Below are 18658 nucleotides of genomic sequence, written 5' to 3' on the forward strand. Positions count from 1 at the left end.
AGAGCGCGTGAGAGCGAGAGAGAGAGAGAGCGAGAGCGAGAGAGCGCGTGAGAGCGAGAGAGAGAGCACAAGAGCGAGAGCGAGAGAGGAGAGAGAGAGAGCGCGTGAGAGCGAGAGAGAGAGAGCGAGAGCGAGAGAGGAGAGAGAGAGAGCGCGAGCGAGAGAGCGAGAGAGAGAGAGCGAGAGAGGAGAGGAGAGCGCGAGAGTGCAAGAGAGCGCGTGAGAGAGAGAGAGCGAGAGAGGAGAGAGAGAGCGAGAGAGGAGAGAGAGCGCGTGAGAGAGAGAGAGAGAGAGAGCGCGAGAGCGAGAGAGGAGAGAGAAAGAGCGAGAGAGGAGAGAGAGAGAGCGCGAGAGCGAGAGAGCGAGAGAGAGCGAGAGCGAGAGAGGAGAGAGAGCGAGAGAGAGAGCGCGTGAGAGCGAGAGAGAGAGGGTGTGAGAGAGAGCGAGGGAGAGCGAGAGAGAGTGCAAGAGAGAGAGAGAGAGCGAGAGGGAGCGCGTGAGAGCGAGAGAGTGTGTGAGAGAGAGAGGGAGCGTGTGAGAGCGAGAGAGAGCAAATGAGAGCGAGAGAGAGAACGAGGGGAGAGAGCGAGAGTGAGAGAGCGAGAGAGAGAGAGCGAGAGAGGAGAGAGAGAGCACGTGAGAGCGAGAGAGAGAGAGAGAGCGAGAGAGGAGAGAGAGAGAGCGAGAGTGAGAGAGAGAGCAAGAGCGAGAGAGGAGAGAGAGAGAGTGCGAGAGTGGGAGAGAGAGAGAGAGCGGGAGAGAGAGAGAGCGCGTGAGAGCGAGAGAGAGAGCGAGAGAGAGCGCGTGAGAGCGAGAGAGAAACGCGTGAGAGAGAAAGAGAGAGCGAGAGCGAGAGAGAGAGTAAGAGCGAGAGCGAGAGAGAGCACGTGAGAGCGAGAGAGAGCGCGTGAGAGAGAGAGAGAGAGCGAGAGCGAGAGAGAGAGAAAGAGCAAGAGCGAGAGAGGAGAGAGAGAGAGCGCGAGAGTGCGAGAGAGAGAGAGCGGGAGAGAGAGAGAGCGCGTGAGAGTGAGAGAGAGAGCGAGAGAGAGCACGTGAGAGCGAGAGAGAGCACGTGAGAGAGAGAAAGAGCGAGAGCGAGAGAGAGAGCGAGAGAGTGCACGTGAGAGCGAGAGAGAGCGCGTGAGAGAGACAGCGAGAGAGAGAGCGAGAGCGAGAGACAGTGAGAGAGAGAGAGCGAGAGAGAGAGCACGTGAGAGCGAGAGAGAGCGCGAGAGTGCGAGAGAGAGAGAGAGCGGGGAGAGAGAGAGAGCGCGTGAGAGTGAGAGAGAGAGCGAGAGCGAGAGACAGTGAGAGAGAGAGAGCGAGAGCGAGAGAGGAGAGAGAGAGCGCGCGTGAGAGCGAGTGAGAGAGCGAGAGAGAGAGCACGTGAGAGCGAGAGAGAGAGAGAGAGAGCGAGAGAGAGAGCGAGAGAGAGAGCAAGAGCGAGAGAGGAGAGAGAGCGTGCGTGAGAGCGAGAGAGAGAGCACGTGAGAGCGAGAGAGAGAGAGAGAGCGAGAGAGAGAGGGAGAGCGCGTGAGAGCGAGAGAGAGAGAGCGTTTGAGAGCGAGAGAGAGAGCGCGTGAGAGCGAGAGAGAGCACGTGAGAGCGAGAGAGAGAGAGCGAGAGAGGAGAGAGAGAGCGCGAGAGTGCGAGAGAGCGCGTGAGAGCGAGAGAGAGAGAGCGCATGAGAGAGAGAGCAAGAGCGAGAGAGAGAGAGAGGAGAGCGAGAGAGAGCGCGTGAGAGAGAGAGCGAGAGCGAGAGAGAGCGCGTGAGAGTGAGTGAGAGCGCGAGAGTGCGAGAGAGAGCGCGTGAGAGCAAGAGAGAGAGAGAGAGAGAGAGGAGAGCGAGAGAGAGCAAGTGAGAGGGAGAGAGAGAGAGGGTGTGAGAGAGAGCGAGGGAGAGCAAGTGAGCGAGAGAGAGAGTGTGAGAGAGAGCGCGTGAGAGTGAGAGAGCGCAAGAGTGAGAGTGAGAGCGCGTGAGAGCGAGAGAGAGTGCAAGAGAGAGAGAGAGAGCGAGAGGGAGCGCGTGAGAGCGAGAGAGCAAATGAGAGAGAGAGAGAGAGCGAGAGAGAGAACGAGGGAGAGAGAGAGAGCGAGAGTGAGAGAGAGCTAGAGAGGAGAGAGAGAGCGTGAGAGCAAGAGAAAGACAGCGAGAGCGAGAGAGAGAGCGAAAGCGCGTGTGAGCGAGAGAGAGAGCGCGCGTGAGAGCGAGAGAGTGTGAGAGAGCACGTGAGAGCGAGAGAGAGAGCGAGAGAGGAGAGAGAGAGCGCGAGAGTGCGAGAGAGCGCGTGAGAGCGAGAGAGAGAGCGAGAGAGGAGAGAGAGAGCGCGAGAGTGTGAGAGAGAGCATGTGAGAGCGAGAGAGAGAGCGAGAGAGGAGAGAGAGAGCGCGAGAGTGCGAGAGAGCGCGTGAGAGCGAGAGAGAGAGCGAGAGAGAGAGCGCGTGAGAGCGAGAGAGAGCGCGAGAGTGCGAGAGAGAGCGAGAGCGAGAGAGAGAGAGAGAGCGAGAGAGGAGAGCACACGAGCGAGAGCGAGAGAGGAGAGAGAGAGAGCGCGTGAGAGCGAGAGAGAGAGAGAGCGAGAGAGAGAGCGAGAGCGAGAGAGAGAGAGAGAGAGCGCGTGAGAGCGAGGAGAGAGAGAGAGCGAGAGCGAGAGAGCGCGTGAGAGCGAGAGAGAGAGCACAAGAGCGAGAGCGAGAGAGGAGAGAGAGAGAGCGCGTGAGAGCGAGAGAGAGAGAGCGAGAGCGAGAGAGGAGAGAGAGAGAGCGCGAGCGAGAGAGCGAGAGAGAGAGAGCGAGAGAGGAGAGAGAGAGCGCGAGAGTGCAAGAGAGCGCGTGAGAGAGAGAGAGCGAGAGAGGAGAGAGAGAGCGAGAGAGGAGAGAGAGCGCGTGAGAGAGAGAGAGAGCGCGAGAGGTGCGAGAGAGAGAGCGCGTGAGAGCGAGAGAGAGAGGGTGTGAGAGAGAGCGAGGGAGAGCGAGAGAGAGTGCAAGAGAGAGAGAGAGAGAGCGAGAGGGAGCGCGTGAGAGCGAGAGAGTGTGTGAGAGAGGGAGCGTGTGGGAGAGCGAGAGAGAGCAAATGAGAGAGAGAGAGCGAGAGAGAGAACGAGGGAGAGAGCGAGAGTGAGAGAGGCGAGAGAGAGAGAGCGAGAGAGGAGAGAGAGGAGCCACGTGAGAGCGAGAGACGAGAGAGAGAGCGAGAGAGGAGAGAGAGAGAGCGCGTGAGAGCGAGAGAGAGAGAGAGCGCGAGAGAGAGAGCGTGAGAGCGAGAGAGAGAGAGCGAGAGAGAGAGAGAGCGCGAGAGTGCGAGAGAGCGAGAGCGAGAGAGCGCGTGAGAGAGAGAGAGCGGAGAGCGAGAGGAGAGAGAGCGAGAGTGCGAGAGAGCGCGTGAGAGAGAGAGAGAGAGAGCAAGAGTGCGAGAGAGCGCGTGAGAGAGAGAGCGCAAGAGTGCGAGAGAGAGAGAGCGAGAGAGGAGAGAGAGAGCGCGTGAGAGCGAAAGAGCGAGAGAGGAGAGAGAGCGCGAGAGTGCGAGAGAGAGAGAGAGCGCGTGAGAGAGAGAGCGCGAGAGTGCGAGAGAGAGCGCGTGAGAGCGAGAGAGAGAGAGCGTGAGAGTGAGAGAGAGAGCGAGAGAGGAGAGAGAGAGCGAGAGAGGAGAGAGCGCGTGAGAGAGAGAGAGAGAGCGCGAGAGCGAGAGAGGAGAGAGAGAGAGCGAGAGAGGAGAGAGAGAGAGCGAGAGAGGAGAGAGAGAGAGCGCGAGAGCGAGAGAGCGAGAGCGCGAGAGTGCGAGAGAGAGAGCGCGTGAGAGCGAGAGAGAGAGAGAGGGTGTGAGAGAGCGAGGGAGAGCGAGAGAGAGTGCAAGAGAGAGAGAGAGAGAGCGAGAGGGAGCGCGTGAGAGCGAGAGAGTGTGTGAGAGAGAGAGGGAGCGTGTGAGAGTGAGAGAGAGCAAATGAGAGAGAGAGAGCGAGAGAGGAGAGAGAGAGCACGTGAGAGCGAGAGAGAGAGAGAGAGAGAGCGAGAGAGGAGAGAGAGAGAGCACGTGAGAGCGAGAGAGAGAGAGCGAGAGAGAGAGAGCGCGTGAGAGCGAGAGAGAGAGAGACGAGAGAGAGAGAGCGCGATAGTGCGAGAGAGAGCGCGTGAGAGCGAGAGAGAGAGCGAGAGAGAGAGAGCGCGAGAGTGCGAGAGAGCGAGAGCGAGAGAGAGAGAGAGCGAGAGAGAGAGAGCGCGAGAGTGCGAGAGAGCGCGTGAGAGCGAGAGAGAGCGCGTGAGAGTGCGTGAGAGCGAGAGAGAGCGCGTGAGAGAGAGAGCGAGAGCGAGAGAGAGCGCGTGAGAGTGAGTGAGAGCGCGAGAGTGCGAGAGAGCGCGTGAGAGCAAGAGAGAGAGAGAGAGAGAGAGGAGAGCGAGAGAGAGCAAGTGAGAGGGAGAGAGAGAGGGTGTGAGAGAGAGCGAGGGAGAGCAAGTGAGCGAGAGAGAGTGTGAGAGAGAGCGCGTGAGAGTGAGAGAGCGCAAGAGTGAGAGTGAGAGCGCGTGAGAGCGAGAGAGAGTGCAAGAGAGAGAGAGAGAGCGAGAGGGAGCGCGTGAGAGCGAGAGAGAGCGCGAGAGTGCGAGAGAGAGAGCGCGTGAGAGCGAGAGAGAGAGGGTGTGAGAGAGAGCGAGGGAGAGCGAGAGAGAGTGCAAGAGAGAGAGAGAGAGAGCGAGAGGGAGCGCGTGAGAGCGAGAGAGTGTGTGAGAGAGGGAGCGTGTGAGAGCGAGAGAGAGCAAATGAGAGAGAGAGAGCGAGAGAGAGAACGAGGGAGAGAGCGAGAGTGAGAGAGCGAGAGAGAGAGAGCGAGAGAGGAGAGAGAGCGTGCGTGAGAGCGAGAGAGAGAGCACGTGAGAGCGAGAGAGAGAGAGAGAGCGAGAGAGAGAGGGAGAGCGCGTGAGAGCGAGAGAGAGAGAGAGAGAGAGCGAGAGAGGAGAGAGAGAGAGCACGTGAGAGCGAGAGAGAGAGAGCGAGAGAGAGAGAGCGCGTGAGAGCGAGAGAGAGAGAGACGAGAGAGAGAGAGCGCGATAGTGCGAGAGAGAGCGCGTGAGAGCGAGAGAGAGAGAGCGAGAGAGAGAGAGCGCGAGAGTGCGAGAGAGCGAGAGCGAGAGAGAGAGAGAGCGAGAGAGAGAGAGCGCGAGAGTGCGAGAGAGCGCGTGAGAGAGGGAGCGTGTGAGAGCGAGAGAGAGCAAATGAGAGAGAGAGAGCGAGAGAGAGAACGAGGGAGAGAGCGAGAGTGAGAGAGCGAGAGAGAGAGAGCGAGAGAGGAGAGAGAGCGTGCGTGAGAGCGAGAGAGAGAGCACGTGAGAGCGAGAGAGAGAGAGAGAGCGAGAGAGAGAGGGAGAGCGCGTGAGAGCGAGAGAGAGAGAGCGTTTGAGAGCGAGAGAGAGCGCGTGAGAGCGAGAGAGAGCACGTGAGAGCGAGAGAGAGAGAGCGAGAGAGGAGAGAGAGAGCGCGAGAGTGCGAGAGAGCGCGTGAGAGCGAGAGAGAGAGAGCGCATGAGAGAGAGAGCAAGAGCGAGAGAGAGAGAGAGGAGAGCGAGAGAGAGCGCGTGAGAGAGAGAGCGAGAGCGAGAGAGAGCGCGTGAGAGTGAGTGAGAGCGCGAGAGTGCGAGAGAGAGCGCGTGAGAGCAAGAGAGAGAGAGAGAGAGAGAGGAGAGCGAGAGAGAGCAAGTGAGAGGGAGAGAGAGCGAGGGTGTGAGAGAGAGCGCGTGAGAGTGAGAGAGCGCAAGAGTGAGAGTGAGAGCGCGTGAGAGCGAGAGAGAGTGCAAGAGAGAGAGAGAGAGCGAGAGGGAGCGCGTGAGAGCGAGAGAGCAAATGAGAGAGAGAGAGAGCGAGAGAGAGAACGAGGGAGAGAGAGAGAGCGAGAGTGAGAGAGAGAGCTAGAGAGGAGAGAGAGAGCGTGAGAGCAAGAGAAAGACAGCGAGAGCGAGAGAGAGAGCGAAAGCGCGTGTGAGCGAGAGAGAGAGCGCGCGTGAGAGCGAGAGAGTGTGAGAGAGCACGTGAGAGCGAGAGAGAGAGCGAGAGAGGAGAGAGAGAGCGCGAGAGTGCGAGAGAGCGCGTGAGAGCGAGAGAGAGAGCGAGAGAGGAGAGAGAGAGCGCGAGAGTGTGAGAGAGAGCATGTGAGAGAGAGAGCGAGAGAGGAGAGAGAGAGCGCGAGAGTGCGAGAGAGCGCGTGAGAGCGAGAGAGAGAGCGAGAGAGAGAGCGCGTGAGAGCGAGAGAGAGCGCGAGAGTGCGAGAGAGAGCGAGAGCGAGAGAGAGAGAGAGAGCGAGAGAGGAGAGCACACGAGCGAGAGCGAGAGAGGAGAGAGAGAGCGCGTGAGAGCGAGAGAGAGAGAGAGCGAGAGAGAGAGCGAGAGCGAGAGAGAGAGAGAGAGAGCGCGTGAGAGCGAGAGAGAGAGAGAGCGAGAGCGAGAGAGCGCGTGAGAGCGAGAGAGAGAGCACAAGAGCGAGAGCGAGAGAGGAGAGAGAGAGAGCGCGTGAGAGCGAGAGAGAGAGAGCGAGAGCGAGAGAGGAGAGAGAGAGAGCGCGAGCGAGAGAGCGAGAGAGAGAGAGCGAGAGAGGAGAGAGAGAGCGCGAGAGTGCAAGAGAGCGCGTGAGAGAGAGAGAGCGAGAGAGGAGAGAGAGAGCGAGAGAGGAGAGAGAGAGCGAGAGAGGAGAGAGAGCGCGTGAGAGAGAGAGAGAGCGCGAGAGTGCGAGAGAGAGAGCGCGTGAGAGCGAGAGAGAGAGGGTGTGAGAGAGAGCGAGGGAGAGCGAGAGAGAGTGCAAGAGAGAGAGAGAGAGAGCGAGAGGGAGCGCGTGAGAGCGAGAGAGTGTGTGAGAGAGGGAGCGTGTTTGAGCGAGAGAGAGCAAATGAGAGAGAGAGAGCGAGAGAGAGAACGAGGGAGAGAGCGAGAGTGAGAGAGCGAGAGAGAGAGAGCGAGAGAGGAGAGAGAGAGCACGTGAGAGCGAGAGAGAGAGAGAGAGCGAGAGAGGAGAGAGAGAGAGCGCGTGAGAGCGAGAGAGAGAGAGAGCGAGAGAGAGAGCGTGAGAGCGAGAGAGAGAGAGCGAGAGAGAGAGAGAGCGCGAGAGTGCGAGAGAGCGAGAGCGAGAGAGCGCAAGAGTGCGAGAGAGAGAGAGCGAGAGCGAGAGGAGAGAGAGCGAGAGTGCGAGAGAGCGCGTGAGAGAGAGAGAGAGAGAGCGAGAGTGCGAGAGAGCGCGTGAGAGAGAGAGCGCAAGAGTGCGAGAGAGAGAGAGCGAGAGAGGAGAGAGAGAGCGCGTGAGAGCGAAAGAGCGAGAGAGGAGAGAGAGCGCGAGAGTGCGAGAGAGAGAGAGAGCGCGTGAGAGAGAGAGCGCGAGAGTGCGAGAGAGAGCGCGTGAGAGCGAGAGAGAGCGTGAGAGTGAGAGAGAGAGCGAGAGAGGAGAGAGAGAGCGAGAGAGGAGAGAGAGCGCGTGAGAGAGAGAGAGAGAGAGAGCGAGAGCGAGAGAGGAGAGAGAGAGCGAGAGAGGAGAGAGAGCGCGTGAGAGCGAGAGAGAGAGAGCGCGAGAGTGCGAGAGAGAGAGCGCGTGAGAGCGAGAGAGAGAGAGAGGGTGTGAGAGAGCGAGGGAGAGCGAGAGAGAGTGCAAGAGAGAGAGAGAGCGAGAGGGAGCGCGTGAGAGCGAGAGAGTGTGTGAGAGAGAGAGGGAGCGTGTGAGAGTGAGAGAGAGCAAATGAGAGAGAGAGAGCGAGAGAGGAGAGAGAGAGCACGTGAGAGCGAGAGAGAGAGAGAGAGAGCGAGAGAGGAGAGAGAGAGAGCACGTGAGAGCGAGAGAGAGAGAGCGAGAGAGAGCGCGTGAGAGCGAGAGAGAGAGAGACGAGAGAGAGAGAGCGCGATAGTGCGAGAGAGAGCGCGTGAGAGCGAGAGAGAGAGAGCGAGAGAGAGAGAGAGCGAGAGTGCGAGAGAGCGAGAGCGAGAGAGAGAGAGAGAGCGAGAGAGAGAGAGCGCGAGAGTGCGAGAGAGCGCGTGAGAGCGAGAGAGAGCGCGTGAGAGTGCGTGAGAGCGAGAGAGAGCGCGTGAGAGAGAGCGAGAGCGAGAGAGAGCGCGTGAGAGTGAGTGAGAGCGCGAGAGTGCGAGAGAGCGCGTGAGAGCAAGAGAGAGAGAGAGAGAGGAGAGCGAGAGAGAGCAAGTGAGAGGGAGAGAGAGAGGGTGTGAGAGAGAGCGAGGGAGAGCAAGTGAGCGAGAGAGAGTGTGAGAGAGAGCGCGTGAGAGTGAGAGAGCGCAAGAGTGAGAGTGAGAGCGCGTGAGAGCGAGAGAGAGTGCAAGAGAGAGAGAGAGAGCGAGAGGGAGCGCGTGAGAGCGAGAGAGCAAATGAGAGAGAGAGAGAGAGCGAGAGAGAGAACGAGGGAGAGAGAGAGAGCGAGAGTGAGAGAGAGAGCGAGAGAGGAGAGAGAGAGCGTGAGAGCAAGAGAAAGACAGCGAGAGCGAGAGAGAGAGCGAAAGCGCGTGTGAGCGAGAGAGAGAGAGCACGTGAGAGCGAGAGAGAGAGCGAGAGAGGAGAGAGAGAGCGCGAGAGTGCGAGAGAGCGCGTGAGAGCGAGAGAGAGAGCGAGTGAGGAGAGAGAGAGCGCGAGAGTGTGAGAGAGAGCACGTGAGAGCGAGAGAGAGAGCGAGAGAGGAGAGAGAGAGCGCGAGAGTGCGAGAGAGCGCGTGAGAGCGAGAGAGTGCGAGAGAGAGCGAGCGAGAGAGAGAGAGAGAGAGCGAGAGAGGAGAGAGGAGAGAGAGAGAGAGCGCGTGAGAGCGAGAGAGAGAGAGAGCGAGAGAGAGAGCGAGAGAGAGAGCGAGAGCGAGAGAGAGAGAGAGCGCGTGAGAGCGAGAGAGAGAGAGCGAGAGCGAGAGAGCGCGTGAGAGCGAGAGAGAGAGAGCACAAGAGCGAGAGCGAGAGAGGAGAGAGAGAGCGCGTGAGAGCGAGAGAGAGAGAGAGCGAGAGCGAGAGAGGAGAGAGAGAGAGCGCGAGCGAGAGAGAGAGAGCGCGAGAGGAGAGAGAGAGCGCGAGAGTGCGAGAGAGAGAGAGAGCGAGAGCGAGAGGAGAGAGAGCGAGAGTGCGAGAGAGCGCGTGAGAGAGAGAGCGCAAGAGTGCGAGAGAGAGAGAGCGAGAGAGGAGAGAGAGCGCGTGAGAGAGAGAGAGGAGAGAGAGCGCGAGAGTGCGAGAGAGAGAGAGTGAGAGAGAGAGAGCGCGTGAGAGAGAGAGCGCGAGAGTGCGAGAGAGAGTGTGTGTGAGAGAGAGAGGGAGAGCAAGTGAGAGGGAGAGAGAGAGTGTGTGTGAGAGAGAGAGGGAGAGCAAGTGAGCGAGAGAGAGAGTGTGTGAGAGAGAGAGGGAGAGCAAGTGAGAGGGAGAGAGAGAGTGTGTGTGAGAGAGAGAGGGAGAGAAAGTGAGAGGGAGAGAGAGAGAGAGCGCGCACCATGGCAGAGTGTTCCATAGAAAGAAAATATAAAAGGTACTTCACCCCAGACTACACTAAAGCTGCCTAATAGGGGTCAAAAATAATGACAGTGTTGCTCGCTGCACCGTTTGCAACAGTGACTTTTCTATTGCCCATGGTGGGTTAAATGACTGTTGAGGTGAGTTTAACAGGTGTCATTCGTTCGTTAGCATAGCTAACGTTATTTAAACTAGCTGGCTCGCTGCTAAGGAGCTTCTCTATTGCAGACATCCCACCTCTCTCCCGCAAATTGATGGTGCTACCTCCCTGAAATGAATTTTTGCAGGGTGGGATGTCTGTATTTTGCCCCGTTAATCCATCAAATATAAGACCTTTCAAAAATATCTGAATTGATAAGGGGGACAAGAATGGGGAAAAAGAATGGAGATAAAAAAGCATCACTGTGGAGCCTGCGGCCGAGCGGGGTGCAGCGAGCGGCTCTCCTACCCGACCGCGTGGTAGCGAGGCTGACGATGGGCCTCGTTCAGGCGAAGTGGCAAATATGATCAAAATTCTGGAAGAGATATGGGAGTTCCAAAAAGATATAAAACAACAACTAAATGATATCAAGCCAGAGCTTGACAACGTCAATCAAAAGATAGCGGTGGCAGAGACACGAATTGAGAAGGTGGAAGTTCTCGTGCAAAACGTGGAACGGATACTAAGTAAGACAATAAAAATATTAAGTCAACAAGTAAGTAAACTGATCGACCTGGCAGGAAGATCACAACGGAAAAATATCAGGATATAATAAATGTTCCCAAAGGAGCGGAGGGTTTGTCTATAATGGAGTTTGTATGAAAGTTGCTGTGAGACGCGCTAGAAATTCCTTCGACTATGGAGCTTGAAATTGAGAGGGTGCATCGTGTGCTCGCCCCGAGGCCTACTGGAGACAGAGAAGATAAGCTATGCTCAATAGTAATTAGATTCTTTCGATACAATCCCAAGGCGGAGATTCTATGAAGGTCTGGGATAAGAAGAGGATGTTTTTGGATGCAAAATTAATATATTTCGATTAAGATCACCTCCCCAGCGGTCCTGCAGAAACATAAAGAATACTCTGAAGTAAAGCAAGTATTAAAGCAAGGAAAGATTAGATTCCAAACTCCGTACCCTGCTAAACTGCGGGTGTTTTATGACGATGGGATCCAACTATATCAGACAGTGGAAGAGGCGACTACAGACATGAAGGCCAGAGGGTTGCCCGTCACTGGGATCAAACCGAGGGAACATCTGGCTGAGCAGTTATCCCGCTCTGCTTGGGAAATAGTGAGAGAATCAAGAAAGCAGGGGATGGCAGGAAGGCGAGAGAAGTATATCAGGAAGAGACTGTGAGTTTTCCGAAGACAGCCCTCACCCCCTCCAGAACAGCCATAAGGTTTGGCTAACTTTAAATGTGTTGAGAAGCTAAACAGAAGCAAAAATAGACGGTGATATACCTATCTCGAGAAATACTCATTATAATGTGGATTTTATATTACTCAATTATTCTTTTTTATTCATTCATTCACTCCTTTATCCCCACCTAAATGAGAATATATATATATAATACACAGGGAAATCTTTTCTGTGTAATGGATATTGATTTGTTTATTTTTATGGGTACTGCAATGGGGGCCCTCAACACACAGGTAGGAGGGGCTACCCCCCACAGCTAGACGTTTCCTCTAGCTCAACCCAGGGTCATCTACTAGAGACCTCAGCCTTAGAATCACACCTTCGTTACCTTTTTTTGAATTATTATTCACACTTCTTGGTTCTTAATTGTTCAGGGAGTAGATTGATTAAGCTTTATTCTTCTAATTTCAATGATAAATTGACAGACAAATACACATGGCTAAGGACAAAGTAAAATTCATTTCTTTTAATGTCAATAGGCTGTTAAATCCAATCAAACTTAGTAGAATTCTATCCAAAATGAAAAAAGAACAAGCCCATATAGTATATTTACAGGAAACTCACTTAAGTGATGATGAGCATGGAAAAAAGAGAATGGGCTTCACTAATTTGTTTTTCTCCTCATCTAGATCAGGATGTAGGAGAGGAGTTGCTATTCTTATCTCAAGTAGGCTAAATTTTGAAAAAGTATTCGAAATGGGAGATAAGGAGGGCAGATACATTCTGGTAAGAGGGAATATAGATGGAAATTCAGTTACTCTATTGAATATATATGCACCCCCAGGAAGTGATATTGGTTTCTTTCAGAAAATAAAAAAATTATGGTAACAGAAACAGAAGGTCTCCTGATATGTGGGGGAGACTTAAAATTACAATTATAATAAAGTTAGACTCTTCCAATAGAAAAACCTATGAAACAAAATCCTTACATAAGAATGTCAATACATTTTCTGAGGATGTTGGTCTAGTTGATATATGGAAGGACCTTTTCTCCAACAGAAGGGATTACACTCATTATTCTGGCCCCCTCATTCTGTATGTACAAGAATAGACTATTTCATAACATTTGGAAAAGACAAAGACAAAATAAACACCTGTGGAATTGGGACAATAGATGTAAGTGTCCATGCACCTATATATTTATCTGTTGATTTTGACCTACAGCTAAAGAATACTATTTGGAAACTAAATTCAAGTCTACTCGATGATCCCTACTTTAAGGAACAAATTTAAAAAGAAATTGGTCTTTACTTAGAATTCAATGATAATGGAGAGGTTTCACCTCCCATTCTATGGGATACTCTGAAGGCTGTTTTAAGAGGGAAAATTATAGCGATATCTTCATATAAGAGAAAAATAAGGCATAAAACATTAGAGGAATTACAAAATAGGCTGAAGGAACTAGGGAAAAAACGCAATTTGAATTTGGCACTGGATACATTAGAGGAAATTTTTAAAATTAGGAATGAAATTAATAGTTCGGCTATGCAAGAAATCAGGAAAAATGTAATGTTTCTGAAATAGAGACATTATGAAAGTAGATCTAAGTCTATGAAAATGCTGGTGTGGAAACTGAAAAAAAGATAGCAGAAAATACAATTCATAGAATTAGGGATCCAAGAACAAAAATGATAAAAAAAAACATAAGCCAAGGGAAATTCAAGAACCTTTTGAAGTGTTTTACAAAACTCTATATTCCAAAGTTCCAGGGGAAGCATAACCCAGTGATCTGAAGGTCACTGGTTCGAGCCTCAGCTGAGGCAGTGTGTTGTGTTTTTGAGCAAGGCACTTAACAACACATTGCTCTGCGATGACACGAGTGCCAAGCTGCTTGGGTCCTAGTGCCCTTCCCTTGGACAACATCGGTGGTGTGGAGAGGGGAAGGCTTGCAGCTTGGACAACTGCCAGACTCCCATACAACCCTGCTCAGGCCTGCGCCCTGAAAACCTTCCAAGGTGCAAATCCATAGTCTCACGAGACTAATGGATGCTTATAAATAACCCAAATTGACACCTTCCTGAATTCTCTAGAGTTACCCGCTTTAAGCGAAGAACAAAATAGAACGATGATCGCTGACATAACTGAAGTTGAATTGAAAGCTGCAATTAGCAGGCTTAAGTTAAGCAAGTCACCAGGATCAGATGGGTATACGGCAGAGTGGTACAAAGAATTTAAAAATGAGTTAATTCCTGTCTCTCTCTGCACACTGACCTGAGCTCTAAAAAAGGCACAAACGTCACCCAGCTGCAGGGAAGCAATAATCTCAGCTATAGCAAGGATAAAATGGAATGTGGCTCATTTAGAACAATATCTTTTCTTACTGTAGATTATAGATTATTTACCTCCATCATGGCCAAACAATTAGAAGAGTTTCTACCCACACTGATACATAATGATCAAACAGATTTTATACAACAACGCCAAACACAAGACAATATATGAAGGACACTTCATTTTATGGATCATGTACAAAAAAATAAAATTGAAGCAATAGTGATTAGCATGGATGCGGAAAAGGCATTCAAGTTGGTTAATTGGAATTTCCTTTACAACGTTTTACGTAGATTTGTTTTACATGACACGATTAGTAAAACTATACAGGCACTATATGACAATCCTACTGCTAGGATTAAAATCAATGGAGATTTATCAAATAGTCTTACCCTAGAAAGGGGCACGAGACAGGGTTGAGTATGGTCACCGCTGCTCTTCGCATTATATCTGGAACCATTAGCTCAATACATCAGATTAAATGAGACAGAGCATAAATTGGCCTGTTACACGGATGACATTTTGATCTATCTAGGGCAACTAATATACTCTTTACCTAAATTGATGCAATCCTTTGAACAATATGGTCAATTATCAGGATACAAAATCAACATAGATAAAATCCAATTACTCTCATATAACTATAGCCCACCAAGAGAAATTGAAAGTAGATATCCCTGGGCATGGCAAACAGAGTCTTTCAAATATTTGGGCATCATTATGCCAAAAGATTTGGCAAAATTATCAGAATGCAATTATCCGCCTATATATATAAAAAACAAGGAAGATATAACAAGATGGAACCTAATTCCTTTTTTTAGTTTCAGTTCAAGGATTGACTGCATTAAAATGAATATACTGCCCAAACAATTATATCTCTTTCACACCCTACCAATAGAGATTAATTAGAATCAAATCAATGAATGGAACACAATGTTATCAAGATATATATGGCAAGGTAAAATGCCTAGAGTTTGTCTCAAGATTTGCAATTAGCCAAGGAAAAGCGGGGAGGGGGCCTACCTCTCTTAGAGATTATTGTTTTGCAGCACAGTTGAGAGCTGTGATATGTTGGTGCAACCCATCATATGATGCTCAATGGAAAAATATTGAAGAGAGGATACTTTGCATTCCCATACAGGCAATTTTGGCTGATAACAACCTACAAAGTACATAAATACTATTGATAACCCATGGGTGAAATGGACTCTGAAAATATGGAAAACTATTAAAAAAGAATATAAACTAGAGGGAGATATTGCAATTCTTAAATGGTGTGCATATGACTCGGACTTTACGTCGAATAAACTGGATGCTAGATTTAAGGACTGGACAGCTAAAGGAACAACAGTTTTTTGAAATATAATGAAAAAAGGTACACTGTTCAGTTTTGAAATGCTTAAAGAGAAACACTTATTAGGAGGGTTAAAAATGTTACCAAGGCAAGTACATGTTTGATGGAGCTATTTAGAACAGCATGTAATTCAGATAATGGTAGGAGAATCATTTCAAGTGTGTATAAGGGTTTGTCAAATCTTCATACATATTCGACTTCATACATTAAAACAAAATGGGAGAAGGAAGAAGGGATAATTATATCTGAGGAAGAATGCACAATCATATGGAGGTATCAATAGAAGTGTACCAATTCACAGAAATGGAGGGAGTTTGGATGGAAAAACTTGATAAGATATTTTATTCCACCCTTTCAGGAATCCCATTATGATAGTAACCTCCCTGTTTGCTGGAGAAATCATGGAAATCAAAATGCAAATCTTTATCATATATTCTGGGATTGCTCTGTGATCCAAGATGATTGGAGTGGGATACACAATGTCCTACAAGACATTTTAAAATGTGAAATACCCTTAGAAAGTAAGACCATTTTGGGTATATACCTCAAGAATGGTTGAAAAGAGGTAAATATTTAATGAATATACTGCTGGTGGCTGGTAAAAAGACTCTTACCAGGAAATGGTTATCACAGGAGAGCCCAACTTTAAATGCATGGATAGAAATTACAACAGACATTTACAAAATGGAGAAGATAACAGTATCTGTTAATCATAAGTTGGAACAATTTGATTTATACTGGGAAAAATGGTTTAACTACATAACACCTCATAGGGTTGATTGTATTCTCACAAATCAATGAATATGTTGTAAAAAAAAGAACACTCCCTATTAGTACATAGTTTTTTTTTTCTTTTGCTTGTTCTTTCTTTCCTCTCTTCTCTGTAAGTGTATATCTCAGATAAGTACTATGTGGAGATTTGTGGCAAATATGAATATATGATATATATGTACAGTGTCTAAAATACATCTTATGGAAATGTTTGGTTGATGATGAACTTTAATAAAAAATAAATTACAAAAAAAAGGATTGGGAGACCACTTTGCCAAGCACCTTCGCTCCAGCTGCCACAAAAAGGGATCTCCCGGTAGCCACCCATTCCCATTCCTATTCCGACATGTCAATCCACGGCCTCTTCTGCTGCCACGATGAGGCCACACTCAGGTTGGAGGAGCAACACCGTATGTTCCATCTGGGTCGGCTCCAACCTGATGGCATGATCATCGATCTCTCTAACTTCTGATGATTGAACAACCCTCCCCCCACTCCTCTCCATTCCTGTTTCTTTCTTTCACCTTATCTTCTTACCCACCTATCACCTCCCTCTGGTATCCCTCTTCCTTCCTTTTTTCCATGGTCTTCAGTTCTCTCCTATCAGATTCCCCCTTCTCCAACCCTTTATTGCTTTCACCAATACAGTTTCCAGCTCTTTAGTTCACCCCCCTACCCCCTCCCCCATTTCCCAGTTTAATCTATCACCTGCCACCTTGTACTTCCTCCTCTCCCACCACCTTCATACTCTGACTTCTTCCCTTCCATCCCAGTCCTGACGAAGAGTCTTGGCCTGAAATGTCGACTGTTTACTCTTTTCTATAGATGCTGCCTGGCCTGCTGAATTCCTCCAGCATTTTGTGTGTGTTGCTTGGATTTCCAACATCTGCAGATTTTCTTGTGTTTTAGTTGCAAGAGAAATGATTGTCCCCTTATCTTGCAACTATATGCTCTTGTCCATTTCTCTCCCAAATCTTTCTTTCCAAGTTCCAGGGAAACCAAGTTTGCCCCCATTGGCACCATGTTGTGATGCACAGATATTTCTTCCCAGAGGATAGCAAAACCCTGGAACTCTGAATTCATGAGGTTGGTGAAGGCTGGATCATTAGGAATATGTAAGGTGGAAATAGAAAAATATTTGCAAAATCAAGGTATTGAGTCCTTGGGAAATTGGCACAGAAGTATCAGAACCAGGTTCATTATCACTGTCTCATATGACATGAAATTTGTGCTTTATGTCAGCATTATAGAGCAGACTTAAAATTACTGTAAATTATAAAATAAGTGCATGGTACAAGAAGAAGGAATAGTGAGGTAGTGTTCATGGGTTCTTGTACCATTCAGCAGTCTGAAGATGGAGGGGAAGAAGGTGTTCCTAAGCTGTTGAGTGTGTGTCTTTACAATCCTGTACCTGTTTCCTAATGGTAGTAATGAGAAGAGGTTATGTCCTGTATCGTGAGATTCCTTAATGATGAATGCTGCCTTGTGAGGCACTGTCTTTTGTAGATGTCCTCGATGATGGGAGGGTGTTGCCTGTGATGGAACAGGCTGAGTCTGCCGCCTTCTGCAGACCCTTTCAATTCTGTACGTTGGAGCTTCCACACCGGGTGGTGATGCAACCAGTCAGAATACTCCCCTCCATAGAAATTTTCAAGCCTTTGTTGACATACCAGATGTCCTCAAACTCCTAGCAAAGTATAGTGAGTTTGTATATGATGACTGCGTCAATGTATTGAGCCCAGAATATGTTGTGCTCCTGGCAAGTCCAATGGTACAGCACTCCAGTCGTTGGAGGTCATCTTTTGGAGGGATGTGACAGAAAATAATTAGTTCCTTTGTTGACGGTTGAGAGAAAATTATATTTAAACTGGAAATCTTAAGTTTAAAGTAAATTTATTATTAAAGTAAGTATATGTCACCGTATATTACCTTTCAATTCATTTTCTTGAAGATATTTACTATATAATGCCCTGGTTAAGATTTTTACTGCTATGCTGTAGGTATTTCATTTTTGCAGCTTTGTAGGAGCAGTCTGTTCTACTTTTAGCATGATATGGTTTGAGCTATTGATAGGGGGCAATGTTGTATCAGCCAATCAGGATGGTGGAATTGGGAGAAGGTTCTAGAGCACGCTGGCAAAGAGGTTTCGGTGATGGATATTGGTGTGGATCATGGAGCTGGGAGAAGGCATGAGGGAAGGTGGCTGAGGAAGCTGTCCCTGTTGCACAAGGTGCTGTGTGCAGATGAATGGCTTCAAGGAGGAAGGACCAATATTCCCTTGGGGGAGCCCGTTTACTTAATATGGATTTCCAGCAATATTCGGAAGGTGGTGTGTGCTTTCGTGCAGATTGTGGGCCAGTGTGTGAGTTAAAGACAACTTCAAGATGAGCTCCAACTTATTTGCACATTTGGACTGGGTTAACTGCAGTGGGCCCTTTTTAATTTTTCTTTTTTTTCCTATGAACTGTCTGATAAAGTTAAAATTGATAAATATACTTTCTTTATAATTGTATGCAGCGTACAATCTGTTATTTCTTGCCAATGGCTATTGCACAGGGACAGTACTTACACAGTATTTGCACAGATTGGGGTTCAGGTGGTCCAGGCATCTGGTTTTGGTCCCAGACGCACCGTTTGAGGAAGGTTGCTTTCTCACCACTGAGTCCCAGTGGCTGTTAGTGAGGGGCTAACAAGCCACATAGTGAGGGGCACTGGGTAAAAAGTGTTTTCAACTGGAATATAAAGAAATACAATAGAATTTATGAAAAACTATAAATAACAAAGATTGAAAAACACCAAGTGCAAAAGAATTCACATCATGCAAATAATTTTTTTTAAAAATAAATAGAACAGTAAACATGAGATGTAGAGTTCCTGAAAGTGAGTCAATAGGTTGTGGAATCAGTTCATCATTGAGGAGAGTGAAGTTATCCCTGGTAGTTTAGGAGCCTGATGGCTGCTGGGTAATAACTGTTCCTGAACCTGGTGTTGTGGGATCTAAGGTTCCTGTATCTCACCATCCAGAACCTGCCCTCTTATCAATAGTCTCATCAACAAAGCAGTACAGAGCCTGAAGACCCACACTCAATGTTTTCCAAACAGCTGCCATCAGTCCTGTCATCAGATTTCTGAAATGTCCATGAAGTCACAAATTCTATCTCATAACACTTTGTTTGGCTATTAGTTAATTTTTATAATTTAAATGTTCAAAGTAAATACATTATCAAAGTAGTTATATGTTACCATGTGCCACCCTGAGATTTATTTTTCTGAAGACATTTACAAGAAAATAAAGTAAAGTAAATTTTATATAAAACTCTGCATAAAGGAAGACTAACAAACAGCCAAAGAGCAAATGAAGGCAAACTTGTTTCTCACACCACCAGGTAGGTTCAGGAAGTTATTACCTTATA

General features: G+C 49.3%; 1 protein-coding gene across 1 annotated transcript in view; it reads left to right on the plus strand.

The window, feature by feature from the left end:
• Nucleotides 1-18658, plus strand: part of LOC140740136 (adhesion G protein-coupled receptor E3-like) — a 93538-nt gene that overhangs the window by 15840 nt on the left and 59040 nt on the right. The window lies entirely within an intron of this gene.

The sequence above is a fragment of the Hemitrygon akajei genome, chromosome 16, assembly GCF_048418815.1.
Source record: "Hemitrygon akajei chromosome 16, sHemAka1.3, whole genome shotgun sequence".
Lineage (NCBI taxonomy): Eukaryota > Metazoa > Chordata > Chondrichthyes > Myliobatiformes > Dasyatidae > Hemitrygon > Hemitrygon akajei.